General features: G+C 35.2%; 1 long non-coding RNA gene across 1 annotated transcript; it reads right to left on the bottom strand.

The window, feature by feature from the left end:
* Positions 1 to 320: 320 nt before the first annotated feature.
* On the bottom strand, positions 321 to 13,736 carry LOC131505102 (uncharacterized). Its single transcript, XR_009258272.1, has 3 exons — positions 13,683 to 13,736; positions 1,259 to 1,395; positions 321 to 877 (listed from the first exon to the last, which is right to left on the bottom strand). It is a non-coding gene; the product is annotated as an uncharacterized LOC131505102 (long non-coding RNA).
* Between the last annotated feature and the right edge of the window lie 4,295 nt (positions 13,737 to 18,031).

The following is an 18,031-nucleotide window of genomic DNA, read 5'->3' as shown; positions in this document are numbered from 1 at the left end:
CTCCTTTTCCCCAAACCTTTCATATCTGGGAATGGGGAGGTTTAGATCAGTGAAGGTAAGAGGGACAGGGGGGTGGGGGGCAGAGTTGTAAGTGCTAACGTAAGGAATGGATTCAATAGGCAATGAATATTACACAAGAAATGCTTACCTCCATTCATTCTCGTTTTCAAATTTACCATTTATCAATTGAAATAGATTTCTGTTCAACATTTTCCAAGACCGTGTAAAGTAAGACCAATGATGTTGACTACCATTCATCTACCATGTGGCAAGCATTTTTCTTGCATTATTTTTGATACTCTCAACAATCCAACTAGATAGTTGATACACTCATCATTTTATTATAAAGAAATTGAGAATCACAGTACATTTGTAGCAAATAACCAAGTTGGAATTTCAATCCAGGTTTGTCATCTTTTTGTAAGGATTTCTTGTCTCTTTCAAGGGATATCACTGAAAATACTTTTCCCAAGAGAGGTGCAGTCATCAATGAATTATCTGGTGCTATGACTGAGTTACATAGTTGATGCTCTAGAGCCCACATTTTTTTTCTTCTGGCTGCATCCCTTTGGTCTCTAACACTGGACTCCTTTCTCATACCATTTATCAGACTTCTTTAAACTATGTTCTCCTTCCAGGAAAAAACAGAACAATTAGAACTTATTCATCCAAAGTCATGAGTTTTCATAGATATACTTTTGCTGATAGAACAGAAGACAAAATGGGCACCTGGGTGGCTCAGTAAGTTAAGTGTCTGACTTCAGCTCAGGTCGTGGTCCATGGGTTCGAGCCCTGCGTTGGGCTCTGTGCTGACAGCTCAGTCTGGAGCCTGCTTCGGATTCTGTGTCTCCCTCTCTGCTTCTCTCCCACTCATACTCTGTTTCTCGAAAATGAATAAATGTTAAAAAAAAAAAAAGAACAGAAGAGAAAAGCATTCAGTTATTATTTTGCAATATTACTATCACCACATTTTCCATTCATGGGAGTTTTTGAATATAATGTATACAAGTAACTATGCTGGGAATTGCAAATGTGTACACAGATGTGTACAACTTCAACTCGTAGATGCATAGCAGAATTCAATAAATTTATCATAGCATTCTCATTATTCTTAACCCATTGGTTAGAAAGAATTATCCCTGGAATTAAATGTTCTTGCCATGTCTGATGTATGCAGTGGTCTTCTTACTAAAGTTCATTTATTTGCTAATATACTGGCTGGTTACACATTTGAGGAATGCAAAGGTAACTTCCATACCTAGAAGACATCAAGGAATGATCAAGGTTGAGAGGTTTCCAAACTGTGGTCATCAATAATCTCTTGGGAGCCTGAGAAGACAGTGAAGCAACCAGGCCTCACACCTGCAGTTCAGCTCAGACAAAGCAACTCTGCATCTATATAAAATGAATATATATATATATATATATATATATATATATATATATGAAATTTAAAAAGATACATATTGTATGTTATCATACACATTTTATATATTTATAGAAATCCATGTAGGTTTTCTGGGGTATTAAAATGGTTTTACTGGGGTATCTGGGTGGCTTAGTTGGTTAAGATCCGACTCTTGGTTTTGGCTCAGGACATGATCTCAGAGTTCATGAGTTTGACCCCCATGTGGGGCTCTGTGCTGACAGTGTGGAACCTGCCTGGGATTCTTCCTCTCTTCCTCTCTCTCTGCCCTTTACCCACTCTCTCTCTCAAAATAAATAAAAATAAAAACTTTTAAAAAATGGTTTTATTGCTAGAAACATTCTTAAAATTGGTTATTTTGTCAGTCCCACTGAAAATATAGATGATCACTCTGATGTCCCAGGCATACAGCTACTAAGCCTAAACCAGAACACCCATTTTTTTTATCCTGCTCTTTCCTAGATTAGCTGGTATTTATACATTATATATATAAACCTCTTCTAGGAAAAATATATCTAATTAGAAATCTCTGAAAGGATGTGTGTGTGTGTGTGTGTGTGTGTGTGTGTATTTTTAAAGGTAACTTTGGGGGTGCCTGGGTGACTCAGTTGGTTGGGCATTTGACTTTTGATTTCAGCTTAGGTCATGATCTCACAGTTTGTGACATCAAGCCCCACATCAGGCTCTGTGCTGAAAACATGGAACCTGCTTGGGATTCTCTGTCTCCCTGTCTCTCTGCCCCTCCCCATTCATGCTTTCTCTCTCTCTCTGTCTCTCAAAATAAATAAATAAGCATAAAAAATAAGTAAAAAACAGGTTAGTCTTGCTGACTTGTCCTTTTATGCAGTTCAGATGTGGTAAGATAGTTTTCCCAACCTCAAACTAGAAGCTTAACATTTGTCAAGTATGCTTTTGCCCATGAGTTGTAATAATTTTTGCTTCCTTCAGGATGACATCTAGAAAAATCAATGATGTGCTCAAAGGGAAATTCTGTGTACATGTTTTCTTTTATTTTTTAGAACATGTAGCCTCTTCAAGTAAGTTTGCATATTCTTTCAAGTAAGCAAAGTGTTAAGATGAAATATTTGTTTGACTGAGGGAGTTTAAATAGGTGGCTCTGTTTTTAGAATGCTGTCCAGATATTACATTGATGTGTACTTTAAACAGCATTTATCCTGTGGGAGCACCCGGGACCTCCTGTTTACAACTAGAGCCTTCTGATGCCTGCTATTTCTTGCCAAAATATTATTGCCTATTCTTAGGCTTCAAACCAATTTTTGTGTTTCTCCCCAGAGATTCAAGGACAGAACAGGGGATGGAATATAGAAAAGAAAATTCATACTTGGTTTTAATATTTTCTCCATTCTTTCCCCTGGTTTCTTTCTATTAACATTGATAAACACATTGGGATATCAAAATGGGAAACCGCAGCAAATTAACAACAACAACAACAATAATAATAATAATAATAATAAAACCTGATCAGAATTTGGGTTTGAATGTCAATTTCACTGTTTATCAACTCTGTGGTTTAGGACAGATTACTACCTCTCTTTAAAGCTTTTGCTACCCTCTTGTAAAATAGGGATTGTAATACATATATGATATGGGTATTAAAATTCTATGTCTAATACATAATGGGTATTCAGAAAACTTTTAACCAAATATGAATGTGATATTATAACTAACAAAAAATCCATTAATTCCAAAATATCCTTTTTTAGCCATTATGGATAGAACTAGAATAAGGAATCTTTTTTTTGTATTACATGAAAATTACAATATGCATTAAGTTATAATTATCTACTGAATGAAGAAATAAACATGCAGAAGCAAACATACATTTTATAGGATAGCAAATTTACCCCATAAGATATCCCTGAAAAAATGGGCACTAGGACATGTAACTTTTGGCAGACAAGTGAAAGGTCAAGAACAATGTGACTTGGAACTGACAATCTCAGTAGCCAGAGCCATACCTTCGTAACTAAATCTAAGAGCATTAGTAATTTGGACAGAGCTTACCAAAATGATGGACAGGGTCACTGAAAGGTAAAATTAACAAAAGCTTCAAGATAAATTATATTAGCTGGTTGATTCTTCCCAGGTTCTACCTATGTATTGACGTTTTGGAAAACCATGTAGTAGAGAAACAGAGCAGAAAGGGAACAGTGCTTACTGAATTATGTGGTCCAAAAATTGTGTTAAGTGTGTTTTGCATGTAAAAATAAAATCATTCTGGAAATCATCTTCTGAATGGTAACAGAAAACAAAACAAAACAAAACAAACTCCCCCACTCCTCTCCAATAGCAGAAGGATGCTATTAAAAATGGAAGCTGTTTCATTATATGTGTATTTAAAATGCTAAGTAGCCTAAATTTATTTCTTTTCATCTCATATCCATGGATATAGAAAAAAATGCAAGATCTTAGTGAATTAGAATCATATATGAAGTGGTATTACTTGCTAAGGTTGCTATAACTAAACCTTGCTAAGGTTGCTAAAGCCACAGACTGGGTGGCTTTAACAACAGAAATTTATTTTCTCACAATTCTGAAAGCTAGAAGTTCAGGATTAGGGTATCAGAGGGTTGGCTTCTTCTGAGGGTCATGAAAGGAGGATCTGTTCTAGGCCTCTTTATGTCCTTGTAGATGGATGTTTTCACATCGTCTTCCCTCTGTATGTGTCTATGTTCAAATCTTCTATGTCCAAATCTCATAAGAACACCAGTCATATTGGATTAGAGCCCACTCTAGTGATCTCATTTTAACTTATTTACCTCTGCAAAGATCTTATTTCCAAACCATAATCACATTCTGAGGTATTGGGGCTCAGTTAGGACCTTAATATATGAATTCTGGAGATGAGGGGCCAAATTCAGCCCATAACAACTACATTCCTCATTTCTCTTCTTCACAGAAAATTGAAATCTTCTTCACAGAAAATTCACAGAAATCTTCTTCACAGAAAATTCTCTTCTTCACAGAAAATTCTTCACAGGAATTGACTTGGTTGTAAGAGATGTTCCATAAATCCTCAATAATAATAATTCAAGAACTCTCTCCATCAAATACACAAAATAAAACTTTGTTTAGCTAAAGATGCCATAAAGAAGTAGTTTTGTAAGTTAAGTCAAAACAGAAACCATTCACATTAGAATACTTTGGGCATTTGAACCAGAACAGACCACAAAAGCTAATTTAGGTTTGAGGACTGGGTGGAATGATCACTCAGATACAGGGTCATTTCCTCTTTGGTTTACAACCAAACCAAAAACATATAATCAAAGATATATACCAGATCAAAGCTACAAATGAGTGGACATGCTCTCTGTCATCTCCCCTTATTCCTACCAAAAACCTGCCCAAAGTTTGGTGGGCTCATCAGGTAGACTGCAAATCTGTCAGTTCAGAGGATTCCCAGCTGTAGTTTACGTACACTGCAGATGTAAACTTCAAGATGTACTTGAACCGAAGATGGTGGGCATGGATGTGGATGATGGAGGTGTGTAACTTCATTATTCAAGCATCCACCCTATTTCCAATAAGGAAATTCTTGCTAAGCCGTAGTTAAGTACCTGTAAGTTGTATTTCTTACTGTGTCATTGGGTCTCTTGAGGGTTCAGGGAATAGGTGTGCTCTGTAGCAGTTTTCCAATGAAGCATAAATTTAAGTGTGCATGAAAAGCACTTTGTAAAATGTAAAGTACTACATCAGTTCTCTAATCTGAATGTTGTAAATAAATAAATCAGCTACTATTTGTATTTACATTTATATTTATGTATGTGCACACACACATACATACATTGAGTATGACTATGTTAACAGGTACTTGCTAAGGATTAAAGATTGAAGAAGTCAAAAAAGTAATGTTATCCCTTTCGCAAGGAATGTATAGTATAGCAATTTTGACATAGTTTGCATAATGTTAGTCTTATCAAGACTACATACTTACTACCAAAAACAGTTGCAAAAAAGGCTCAGTAAGCCTCCAGAATTTGGCCATATTTTAGGCAATAATTCCAGGATGCTAAATAAAAACATATTTAGTGGTATTCTGTGCTTATTTCTTCTTTATATTTGGAGTACACACTCTCTCCAAGGTCAAAGAGAGAGAAGGTTTTCTTTGCCATTTTCTGCATTCTTTTCCATTGCTGTAGATTCTGACATTTTCCAGTCTCTTTTTCATAGAAATAGGCAATTTATAGGACAAGCCCTTTGAGAAGAATATAAATGTCCCTAGGTCTTGTCCTAAGCAGTGCCAACTAGAGAATGCCAGAGTAGGGACCTTGTGTCAGGCTGTACCTGGCATGCAAGAGTGGGGAATATTCAAATTCTCCATCCCTGCATACAGTCACATAAGTCCAGGTATATGCATAAACTTGCTACTCATGGATCAGAAAACGGGTTATTACTGTTATGGTTACAATATTAAAGGGTTAGACAACTTTATCACAGTCTCTCAGAAAACTACAACAAAAGATTAAGGATGAATAATTTCATTAAGTATTTTAATCCAATCTCCAACCTATCTAACACTTAGAGAACATCTCCTCCATGCTTTTGGCTAAGTGTTTTCACTGAGATATGATGAATTTTCTTTATGTACATCTTCTGTCAGAACAAAATAGTTATAGCTGCAAATAATGTGCACCAATGTCATTAACCTTCCTGCCTTGCCAGCTAATTAAAGCTAAAGAACAAAGTCATAATTCTTCAGACACTGCAGGATGGGCTTTAAGTAGAATTGTGTGGGCTGTGAATTATCTTCAGCAGTAAATTATTGTGCAAATAGCCCATTAAGGTCCACTAAAATTAGAAAGGTTAGTACAATTCTCATCCAAGTCTTGAGTGTTTAGTGATAGCCCACTGCCCTGTGGTAGCCTGAAGTGTACATCATGTACCTCATGAGAAAAGGAAAGCTCTTGTGGTTTTTCTCTTTCCCATTGCACTCTAGGGTGATCTGAGCATCAGTTAAAAATTCTTGTCAAAAATAAGTTTCGAGAGTTCAAGAGTTCATCATCTCTAAAGACCCAACAAAGAATAAGAGTTTTACTGCTCTTATTTGGGCATGTATTAGAGCTTTAGAGATTCTGTTATGTCTCTTGAGTCTTATGGCTTCTGATAAGCACTGTCTGGAAAAAGAATAAATTTAGCCTACTCTATTCTAATATGCTACATTTGAATTAACACCTCTCTTCTCACATGGACCTCTATTAGAAGGAAGTTATTATTTTGTCCCTGATAATCTAGATTACATTCAAATGGGTAAACAAGTGGTGCATTTGTTGTGTGATAAGTAGGTAAGAGAAGGAACTGGTTCAGTTGTGAATAATAGTGTTCATGCAACACAGTTTTCCTCAGAGTTTCCAAATATTGATTTATCACCAAGAATTTCCCAGAAAAATACCTAAAGTTTCAGGCCCTTGTTCAGCTACTCAGCCACCCATCCTACCCCGCACCCCTTCCCATTTCCCTGTAGTGCCTACCTTGTCAGGACTGGTCCTTTCTGTGGACAATACCTCACTCACTTTGACCACCTTAAGAGCTTCCTAGCTGAGTCACAGCTGCGCCAATTTCAAGTTCCCCTTGTCACTCATGTCCCTATGGTTTCTATTTGGATTTTTTGCATTGTTTCTCCCTATTCTCTTGAGTATTCCTGAATTTTGAGTGTTTGCTTAATCTAAGGACCCTCTAGATTCCTAATTTTTGTCCTGTGAGTCTAGTTTCTTGGCCTATCTCCAGAGTCAATTGTCACATGCTGTTCTGACAAGTTAGCTATTTGAACTTGTACAAGTCTCTTGCTCTCTTTGGTCTCCAATTTCTCACTAAAAAATAAGAAGCTCAGTGGTACTTGGAGCCCTTTCATTTTAATGTGTCAGTGGGGTTGAATTGCTAACACTTCACATAGAAATTCACCAGTTTGGGCCATGGTTATAGTGACTTTCAAATAAGTGAATATCGTGAATAACTGGGATTTAAAAGATCTTTTGGTTTTTTGTTTTGTTTTGTTTTTTTCTAAGAAAGTTGGTTTAAAAAGTATTTCTGGAGTTGTATCGATAAAGACAAAAATCCAATAGATAACTATTTCAGTAGCTTTTAAGTATTCTAAAGAATATATTTTGGCATTATTTATAACTTATATGAGACTTGATTCTACCAAACTATCCATTTCACACAGTATCAGATTTAAAAATATATATAAATGCAAATTTATATATTTTTAAAAAACTAATATTGTTTTGAAATCTAAACACACACACACACACCAAGGGGTACTCTATATTTCATATATTAGTTCATGTATTCCTCAAACCTTATAAGGTGCATACTATTATTACCTCTATTTTACAGATGCACTGACTGAGGAAGCGAGGTTAAGTAACTTGCTCAAGTTTAGACAGAATAGGAGAACCAGGGTTTATACAAGACAATCTGGTTTCAGAGGCTGTGCTTTAAATATCACACCATTCTCCTGTTTGCAACTAATTCTAAGGAAGTCTGAATGGCAGTAAGGTTCCAAACGACAATAATATTTATATTTATAATACAAATAAAATTTCTAACACTCTCCTTCACTATCTTACTCTAAAAAAAAAAAAAGTCACACAGAATAAAAGTTACATGTCAATCTGTTCATTCTTATTCTTTCTCTCCCTAAACACAATCTGCATGGATTTTTAAAAATCTTCCCTACCTTGTTCTTTTCTCGTCCCTCCAAATGTATTTTATTCTTCCCCAGGGGCTGTCTCTCTTTCTCATAGGAGTTGTTTTAACTCCTCTGACTTATTCAATACAGCATCTCTACATGTTTCTTTTCTTTTTTTTTAAGTTTATTTATTTTTGAGAGAGAGACAGAGAGTGATTGGGGGAGGGGCAGAGAGAGAGAGAGGGAGGGAGAGAGAGAGAATCCCAAGCAGGCTCTGCACCATCAGCATGGAGCCCAATGTGGGGCTGGCTCCATGCTCAAACTGTGACATCATGACCTGAGTCAAATCCAAGAGTCGGATGCTTAACCGACTGAGCCACCCAGGTGCCCCAGCATCTCTACATGTTTCTAAACACAGGTGAGCATGAAGAAAGCCCAAGAAAGAGGCTGCAGAATTCTTGTTAGAGGCAGGTTAAAGAATCATATTACACCTCAACATTTAGTGTCCCTGTATACAGCCATATAACTTCAGGTGTGGATGTTCCACAGGGAACTTGAATTTTTATGGGTTTCTCCATGCTATGATCTCCACCATTAGTTTACTTCTTGCTCTAAAATTCCCTGGGTGATGAAAATGAAGGAATATTTGGGTCAGATATTTGGCCTGTGTCATGGAGGCAGATGAATCAACAAGTCAAAGAAGTAAAAATTCTGGCTTCCATCTAGTCATTGTTTTTCTGAAAACTCATGGTAACAATTTAAAGGATAAAGTCTGCTTTGAAAAAAATGTAAGTTATTGTTTTATTACGCATGTATAAATTTCTGGCTCACAAGATGAACTGAATTTTTCACTCTCCTCCTGACTGTTTAAGGGGATAAGGAAACACAATCTAAGGAGGAAGAGATCACCTAAGACAACTTGTTCGTCTTAGAAGAAAAAGAAAATGAAGAGACCTAGACATTTTACATTAGATTTTAGAGTTTAGAGCTTCAGCATTAAAGAAAGGCACATTTGAAATTTGCTTTCAGTAGATGACAAAACTTTCTCAAAAATGGTTTGAAGTTGAATGTTAGGTGGGCAATTAGCAAACGACTTATAAAACCGAGTTGCAATTCATCATCTCAAATTGACAAATTAATAATTGATTTTATTCTTTCAAAACTTTAGAACATGACTTAATCAGCACCTGCTCATATGTGAGTGTGCGGGCTGAGGGAAGAGGGATAAGTCAGGCTGACTCACCATTGGTACAAGACATTTTCACTTCTGCCTGAGACAAGAATGAAACTCAGATGAGTTTACTTCTGAACACACTGCTGACTAATCACTATGATAGCATTTAAGTAGTCATCCTGCATCATGAATGTTTAAAACAAAGCTTTATTTTCTACAGATGGAACTCATAGATTTTTTGTTTTTATTTTATTTTATTTTCACATATTCACTAAACTTATAGAGCTTATTAGGAGTTCAACTACTGGGAATAAACTATCAAAGATGCAAGAAAAAAACTCTTCCAGCTCTAGGGATCTAAACATAAATGGTAGATTAGAAAAATATACATAAAAATCAAATTCAAGTAGAATAATCCAATTCAGTGATACTTTACAGTTCCTGGAAATTTTCTTATCTGGGTAGATAAAATTGCTCGTTTGCTAAGAACAAACAAGAAAAAAATAACCAAATTAAATGCCAAATATTAAGCACTTAAACAGATATATTTTGTGTCTTGGATACCTTCTCAGATTTTCATTCAGAACCCAGTTATTCTTAGTTTACATACAATCTGAACAACTTTGGTCATATCTTATCCCAACCCTTCACAGATTAAAAGCAACTAGTTAGAGACTGGACAGCCATCTACATGCAAGGACTTTAAGGATATCAAGGAATAAAAGTAGACTACTTCACAATGAGGTAATAGGCAGAATAATTAAAGACTTAAATGCTCACAGGAATCATATGCAAAATTCCCCCTTAGCCTCCCAATGGTTATGCAAAGTCAATTTTTAGAGCACAGTCCAGAAATATATAGGCATAACTATTACCAGAATTGTCAAGAAGAGGCTTACTACATCCCCTATGTGTGAATTTATTTGAATGGATTTTGATCAAAAATGGTTTTAATTGTTGATATTTATTTAGTTAAATCTTACTAATCTCAAAGATTGCATTCTCCAAAATGGCTTTTTCATAAAGTCCATTTAAGGCAGAAATACAAGAATCATCGCAAGATATTGTATATGTTAAGAATCAAGTATGTGGCAGTCATAGTTTTCTTGTTAGAGTCAAAATTATCTCTGGCAGATGCTGTACCTGGGGTGTATAGCTAAAACCAAACACATTTTTTCCCAGGTTCCACAGTAGCACTTTCAGCTGACTTTCTTCAGAAATACCATAAAACACACACACACACACACACACACACACACTAGAGGAAGATCTAGGGTGGACCTCTTATGACCAGTTGGGTGATAGGAGACTGAAGAAGTTCAGATGGCCCCATAATTCTCCTTGGTGGAGAAGGGGGACATTATCTAGAAATATGAAGACCAGAACAGGTTTAGAAGTTATGACCTTTAAACTTTAGTAGCTTCCAGAACTGTGTCTCTAACCCTATCCATTTCCTCATGGGAAACAGTGAGTGCCAGAAGGAATATCTACAATCTGTACCTTTGCCCAAGATGTCAAAGATGATTCATTCTCCTAGAGCAGAGAAAGCCAGAGAATTCTAAGCAATAATGGCTCTTTGGCCAGACTACTACCTGCCGCTCCCAAGGGAGGCTCATGAACAATCATTTCCAGCATCCCCTCTCTGAAGTTTCTGGTATTTATTTTTCCCACAGGACTCTGAGGCCTTGGCAGCTGGATAGCTGTATGAGTCTGTCTCAATCATCTCAACTAACGGCTTTTATCAGAGGATCTGTTCAACTTTATTTTGCAAGCACTGATGGTACACTATTCTTTTTGAGACATACCTCTGAAGGAAGTTACATTGACAGCTACATTGAGGCAAGACACTCTACCACACCACACACGTTGTATCCTGCCCAACTCTTTTTCAAGGAAAGTTCAGAGATTAGAGAAGAAACTGCCCATTCATGCCCTGTTTGGTACTTTCAGTAGCTATTATAGGACATTATAAAGTTAACTTCTGTGTAACTGACTCCATTTAGTTCATTTGTTTCTGTTTGCCTGGCTATGAAGAGAGTGTTTGATTTTTCCCTGTCAGAATTCATTTTCCAGGAAGAAACCAAAGAGTTTATGAAAAGAACACACAGAAGAAAAATATTCAATTAGCTTTTTAAAAAATATTAAAGATTTGAGTAAGCTGCCATAGCTTTTCAGGTTTAATATGAATTTTGGAGAATGCTTATAATGATTTTTCTTGGTATTATTACCTGCACCATAGCTATAAAATTATTCTCACATAAGAAACTCATTAATTACTAGTGTCTCATATTATTTTTATGTTATTCCTATTTATTTATTTTCCATTTGGCAATATAGGATTAAAAAAAATGTTTAGCTGATTAAATTTATTAGTCATAATTAGAATGGTATAATTGATATTTTAACAGATAATTATTTTTCTTTTATATTTTATCAAGAGTATTCTATATTCCTAATTTTTATATCAGCATATTTGAGAATGAAGCTTATTGTCTAACATAATAAAGCTTACATAATAAAAGTCAGTGGATAGATGAAATTTAAGAAATAAAATGCATGAAAAATATTTATAAGTAATATACTTATGATTTGGGAATATATTTTTATTTAGTTATTGTATCTATTGCATTAATTAGTTTATTGTTTTATAGGGGCACATAAGTCGTTAGGGAGCAAATTTTTAGGATCTTTAAGATCTGAAACTCTTTGAAGGGTCAGAAATGTCTTTTATTTCTCTGGAATCTAATACCATGCATAGCACTTGATAGTTCTATGAACCTGGTAAGATGGCTATATTTCCAACGGATATAATTTCCAAGGTAATTTAAAAATAAATGGATTCGTTTATTCTTACACTCATCCTTTCTTTTGTCTGTGAACATATATTTCTTGAATAGTTACTACATTCCACACATTGTATTTTATGTTGGAGGAGAAGGATCAATAAGGACATATCCAATGTTTAGAATGCCCAGAATTCTTAAAATAACAAAGGATAATAAGGACACATCCAATGTTTAAAATGCCCAGAATTCTTAATATAACAAAAAATGGTCTGTTTTCTAAACCACTCTAAAAGTCTAGCATAATTCTTATGAAAAAAACAAGATAATAGCATAAACAAAAGGGAAAGTATAAACCTACTTCACTCATATATTATATATAATAATTAAACAATAATGTGTTGAATGAATAATTTATCATGGACACAGTGAGTTCATTCCCCCAAATACAAACATGGTTCAACATTGGAAAATCTATTACTGCAACTTACTACCTATGAAAGGGAAAAAATAATATAGTATGGATAGATTAAAGACATGTATTGTAAATCTATGAATGAATTAGGAGAAAATAAAAGAGAACATGTTTTAAAATTGTGATGGAAACGTACATTAATAGCATATTCAGAAGACATAAAGAAGATAGACTTACTTGCTTAAGACTTATTTGCTTAAAAGGTAAAAACAAAAGACGGTTTTTACAGAGAAAGATACCATCAGTAGAATTAAAATTTAAGTTACAGACTTTTGGTCCTGCGTACGATGGCGTCAACACCCCTTTATCTTCCACTGAACTCAATTGTAACCTGGACAGAATGCACGACCAGCTATATGAGAACTCTAAGAAGTAAATATAAGAAGACAGATTGGGGAAGAACCAAAATTCAAAGTACCACTGAGCCAGCTGTGTGTTTGCCATTTCCTTCTCTCCAGGTGTGTCCTAGCCAGGACTCAGCACATTGCACAATCCAGAATAAGCACTGTGAAGAAGACAAATGTTCTAACTCAAGAAACTGAAAAAGAAATTCCTAAAACTCAGAGACAGTTGGGGAGATTTCTTGGATTCTTTCCTCTTCTTTTCCTCTATTACTTTTGGAGGAGTTGTAGTGGCAAGAGATTTTCCTCCCCTTTGTTTTTTAATTGCTATTAAGTTTTCTTTGGAGAAAAACATTCTTTCCTTGAAGGGGAAAAACAAAGTTTGCATACACTGTAACTTGTCCTGGAAATACAACTGGCTCTTCCAGTACACAACACTACAAATATCGAAGTATATGGTAAACATACGAATAAGAAGGTAGCACGCTTCCTATGTACAATACAGTATTTTGAATCCTAAAATAAGCTCCATAAAGTACAACTGGCCAGGCAGAAACCAGTCAAAACCTAGAGGGCCGGGAAGTGTCGTCTCCTTCAATCCAGCTGTGGCTTCAAGAAGGTGTCATCAGACCTGCTGTGCTAATGTTCTCCTTTTCTCTCTGCCCTGATGTGTGTAACCCAGGACAGGGTGGGAGAGGGCAGTTTTCTGGTTGGAAGTTTGCAAAGAGCTGGAACTGGAAAGTTCTTGGGAGATAATAAAGAGGAGGCACTCAGGAAGACCACACTGTCAAGCCGTTTGTGACATCCTGGGCTCACCCCCAATCTGTGCCTTACCGGAAGGAAGTGGCATCAGAATTGAAGCGTCAACTTGGAATCCTGTATGGGTGAGGCATACAGGGGAATTAGACACATTCTCAGATGAAAGGAAACTGAAAGTAGTTCTTGGCAGCAGCCCCGCTTTGGAAGATTGCTAACGGAAGTTCTTCAGATCCAAGGGAAATGATACCAGGAGGAAACTTGGAACATCAGGAGTGAAGAAAGAGAAACAAAGGGAAAATATCTAGGTGTATATAATACTTTGTTTTTCTCCTCTTGAAGTTTGTAAAATGTGTTCGGGTGTTGAAAGTACAAAATAGACCATTCTCTGATGGGAGTTTTAGTGTACGTAGAGGTAATATAAAAAACAGCTGAAGCATAAAGGAGAGAAATTTTAGTGGTAACATTTCCATATTCCAATTAAGTGGTAAAATAGTGATTCTAAACAAAATGAGAAAAAATAAGTATATATTTGTCATTCTTAGAGTAAACTCTAAAAAATTATATAATTATATAGAGTCAAAATGACTAGGAGAGTGATATTTAGAACACTGAATAAGAAGAGTATTAAAAGAAAAGATAAAAACACCAATGGTCAAATGATTTTAAATTTAGAAAAAATATAGTCTTTCTTCAGAGTCCCTGTGGATGTTTCCCATAATACATCCTTGATATTTAAATTTTTTTAATGTTTATTTTTGAGAGAGAGAGAGAGAGACAGAGCGCAGGCAGGAGAAGGGCAGGGAGAAAAGGAGACACAGAATCCAAAGCAGGCTCAAGGCTCTGAGCTGTCGGCACTGAGGCCGACGCAGGGTTTGAACTCACAAACTATGAGATTGTGACCTGAGCTGAAGTCTTAACACTTAACTACTGAGCCACCCAGGTGCCCCTATCCTTGATTTAAAAAGAGATTATCCAATATCTCTTTAGGGATGTTGTGTTGAACACACACACACACACACACACACACACAGCAAAGAGCAGTGAAACAGATTGAGTGAAATAACTGTAGAATTTTTAAATTTTCCTATTATAGCTATTTAATTTATGAAAAAGACAACTGCTATCATTTTTTACCACCATCCAGTCACATTAAATAATAAATAATTACTAGTTCCCTTGAATGACCAATTGTTAAAATTTGAGCTGCACATGTGGTTGGGTAGATTTGAGGAGCGGTATTACAATTTATTAACATTGTCTTTGTTTTACATTACAAATGCTACATTTCATTGACGTATGAATGAAATAGGCAAATGGTGAAATAGGCAAATTTCTGCTAGATGCTTTATATTCTGTGACTACACTAAAAGCAACATGTATTGATTTTATGGAGCATCTGAAACTCTCATACACTGCTGCTAAGAATATAAAGTGGTATTTTGAAGAACTGTTAGCAGCATCTACTAAAACAAATACATGCACACTCTATGCATTAGTTTTTTATTACCAAGTAACAAATTACCACAAATTTACTGGCTTAAAACAAAACCCTCATTAGCTCACAGCCTACACTAATTCTACCAACCTCCGTTGCAATTTATTGTAATATGGGGCTGTGATAATATATTGAGAGCTCTTTCCAAATACCTTGCTAAAGTCTGTGTTCTTTATTTGTACTGAATTTTCTTGAATTAGTAATGTTATTACTAAAGATGTGTTTGCTCTTAAGTTGAAGGATCCCTGGCTCTTAATAGTCATTAGGAATCAGAATGATGTGTTTTCTCTTAGCTGCTTACAAATCACCTACGCATTAATTCTGTAGCAAGATAATACTTTGAAATATTAGCACTTTTATACCTGGAAATTCCTTTTTACCCTAGGACATGTTCTCCATTAAAACCAGACCTTGAGGCTAAAAAATCCATTGCCTTAGAACTCAGTAGTTCAGGAATTAAAAGGAAAAAGGCAAAGAAGTTGATTTTTTGCTTTGATTTTCAAAATATGTGGCTGAAGCACATTTATGAGACCACTCCTAAAATGGTTTGGGGGCTTATGGATAGCAAAGACCATTCCAAAATGGGCATAACGAGGCAAAGACCTTAAAAGTGCCTGGCTGTGGACACAAGTTCACAAAATAGTACATGGAGACACAGATGCCATGTATTTTTGGACAGAGATGATAAAGTAGGGGTGATGGTGGTAAATTCCTTTCTTTGGGATCTAGAACATAGAGAGAAACTTGATAGAATGGAGACATTTCATAGGTTGCCAATTTGGGTAGATCATTATGATAGAGAACCAGAAGAATTCTTGTCATTGATGCCCTATCTCTGTATCAGGTACCCTGAACTTGGATGCACCCCGGGTGAAAAATGGGAAAGGAGAAAACTGTCAATAGGAAAATTCTGGAATTATCAAGGATAATGATTGAAATAATATTGCCACTTAGTAAAATGTATACATTTGTGGACTACCTTATTTCATTTTTATTTGTCTATTGAAGTATAGACACACAACGCTACATTCGTTTCAGGTGTGCAGCATGGTGATTCTACAACTCTCTATGGTGTACTATACCATACAGCTCACCACAAGTGTAGTGTCAGCATACAATGCTACAACAGTATTATTCACTATATTCCCTGTACTTTTCCTTTTACTCCCATCACGTATTCATTCTATAACTGTCACCTGTATCTCTCATTCCCCTTCACCCATTTTGTTCATCCCCTCCCCACACCCTGGCAACTGTAAGTTTGTTCTCTGTATTTATAGGTCTGTTTCTGCTTTTTTTGTTGTCTATTTGTCTGTGTGTGTGTGTGTGGTTTTTGTTTTTGTTTTTGTTTTAGATTCCACATGTAAGAGAAATCATATGGGATTTGCCTTTCTCTCTCTGTCTTATTTCACTTAGCATAATACCCTGTAGGTCCATCCATGTTGTTGTCACAAATGGCAAGATCTCATCTTTTTTTTTTTTATGGCTAAGGACATTTATGGATACTTTTTCACATCCAATTTTATTAATCTGTGACCTGTGAAATTTGAAATTTGCACCAGTCTGGGATCATGCGTGAAATCAGCAAGTATTTTCCACCACTTTTGGATGTCAAAACTGTGTTTACCGACCTCTAGTCTTCTCATACTGCTTCCATTCTCTAAAATTCTTTAAAGTTTACAAAAAAGAACTCAATAATTATAAATAAAATTTTCTAGGCGATTCAAACTTATTTGCAGCAGGCAAAATTCTTTCCTACATGTTTTAAAAAAGTTTGCTATGAGAACAGTTTGAAAGGGTTTCATAGTGAACACCCATATATTCACTCACTACCTATTTTCTACAATTAATATTTTATTATATTTGCTTTATGATCTATCCTTTCCCCCTACCTATCCATCAGTTTCTATTATTTTTATAATATACCATTAACTTGAGTAAATTTTTTTTTTATGGTTACCTTGTTCTGTTGGTGTAAAATCTATATACAGTGAAATATGACTTTTAAGTATAACATTAGATAAGTTTGATATTTATATCCCAATATTATATTGTCTCAGAAAATTTTTCTATGCTCCTTTCCAGTGGATTTTGACCTACAACCCTTACTATTCTGATTCTTTTAGTATTTTCTCTAGTTTAGATAGACTCATGCAATATGTTCTCTGTGAGTCAGGCTTTTTTCACTTGTGATGGCTTCAGATTTATTAATTTGTTGTACATTAGGAGTCTGCTCATTTTTATTGAGGCATTCCATTGTATGAATACACCATTTATATATCTGTTTTTTGATTATTTCAATTTTTGACTGTTATTAATGAAGCTGCTATAAATATTCTTGCACACATCTTTTTGTGGACATTTGTTTTCATTTCTTTTGAGTAACTATCTAGAACTAGAATTAGTGGTTCATAGGAACAATGTAAGTTTACTTTTACAATAAACTGCCAGACCTTTTCCAAAGTGGTATCTTATTATGGTTTTTACAAGCTTTTAAATTACACTGTGTTTTGGGTTTGTGTAAATACCATTTCTTTCACTAGAGATGTTGAGGAAAAATAGAAAATAAAAATTTCTGGCTTAATAACACAAGTATTCCTTTTTGTCTAAATATAACACTTAAAAACAATTCTCCATAATAGTTGTTCATTGTATCTAAATTTTGTTTCAGTTTTGACCTCTGCCTAGGGGCATTTTATTTCATTAATTTTAGATTCAAAAAGCATTTGTGAGTACCTAAAAAGGTCTAGAAAAATTCCCAAGCTTGATGGTTAAATAAATATGTCATAATTTCTGCCCTCAGTGGTCTTAACAAGAGGCAGATGTGTAAATAAGTATGTTTAAGGGTTATAGATACTATTTTGGTTGCATATATATGGAACAGGAAGGCAAGAGAAAGGAACTGTAAAATTTACCTGGTGAAATAAGA

The sequence above is a fragment of the Neofelis nebulosa genome, chromosome 1, assembly GCF_028018385.1.
Source record: "Neofelis nebulosa isolate mNeoNeb1 chromosome 1, mNeoNeb1.pri, whole genome shotgun sequence".
Lineage (NCBI taxonomy): Eukaryota > Metazoa > Chordata > Mammalia > Carnivora > Felidae > Neofelis > Neofelis nebulosa.
This window is presented reverse-complemented; position numbering and strand designations above follow the sequence as displayed.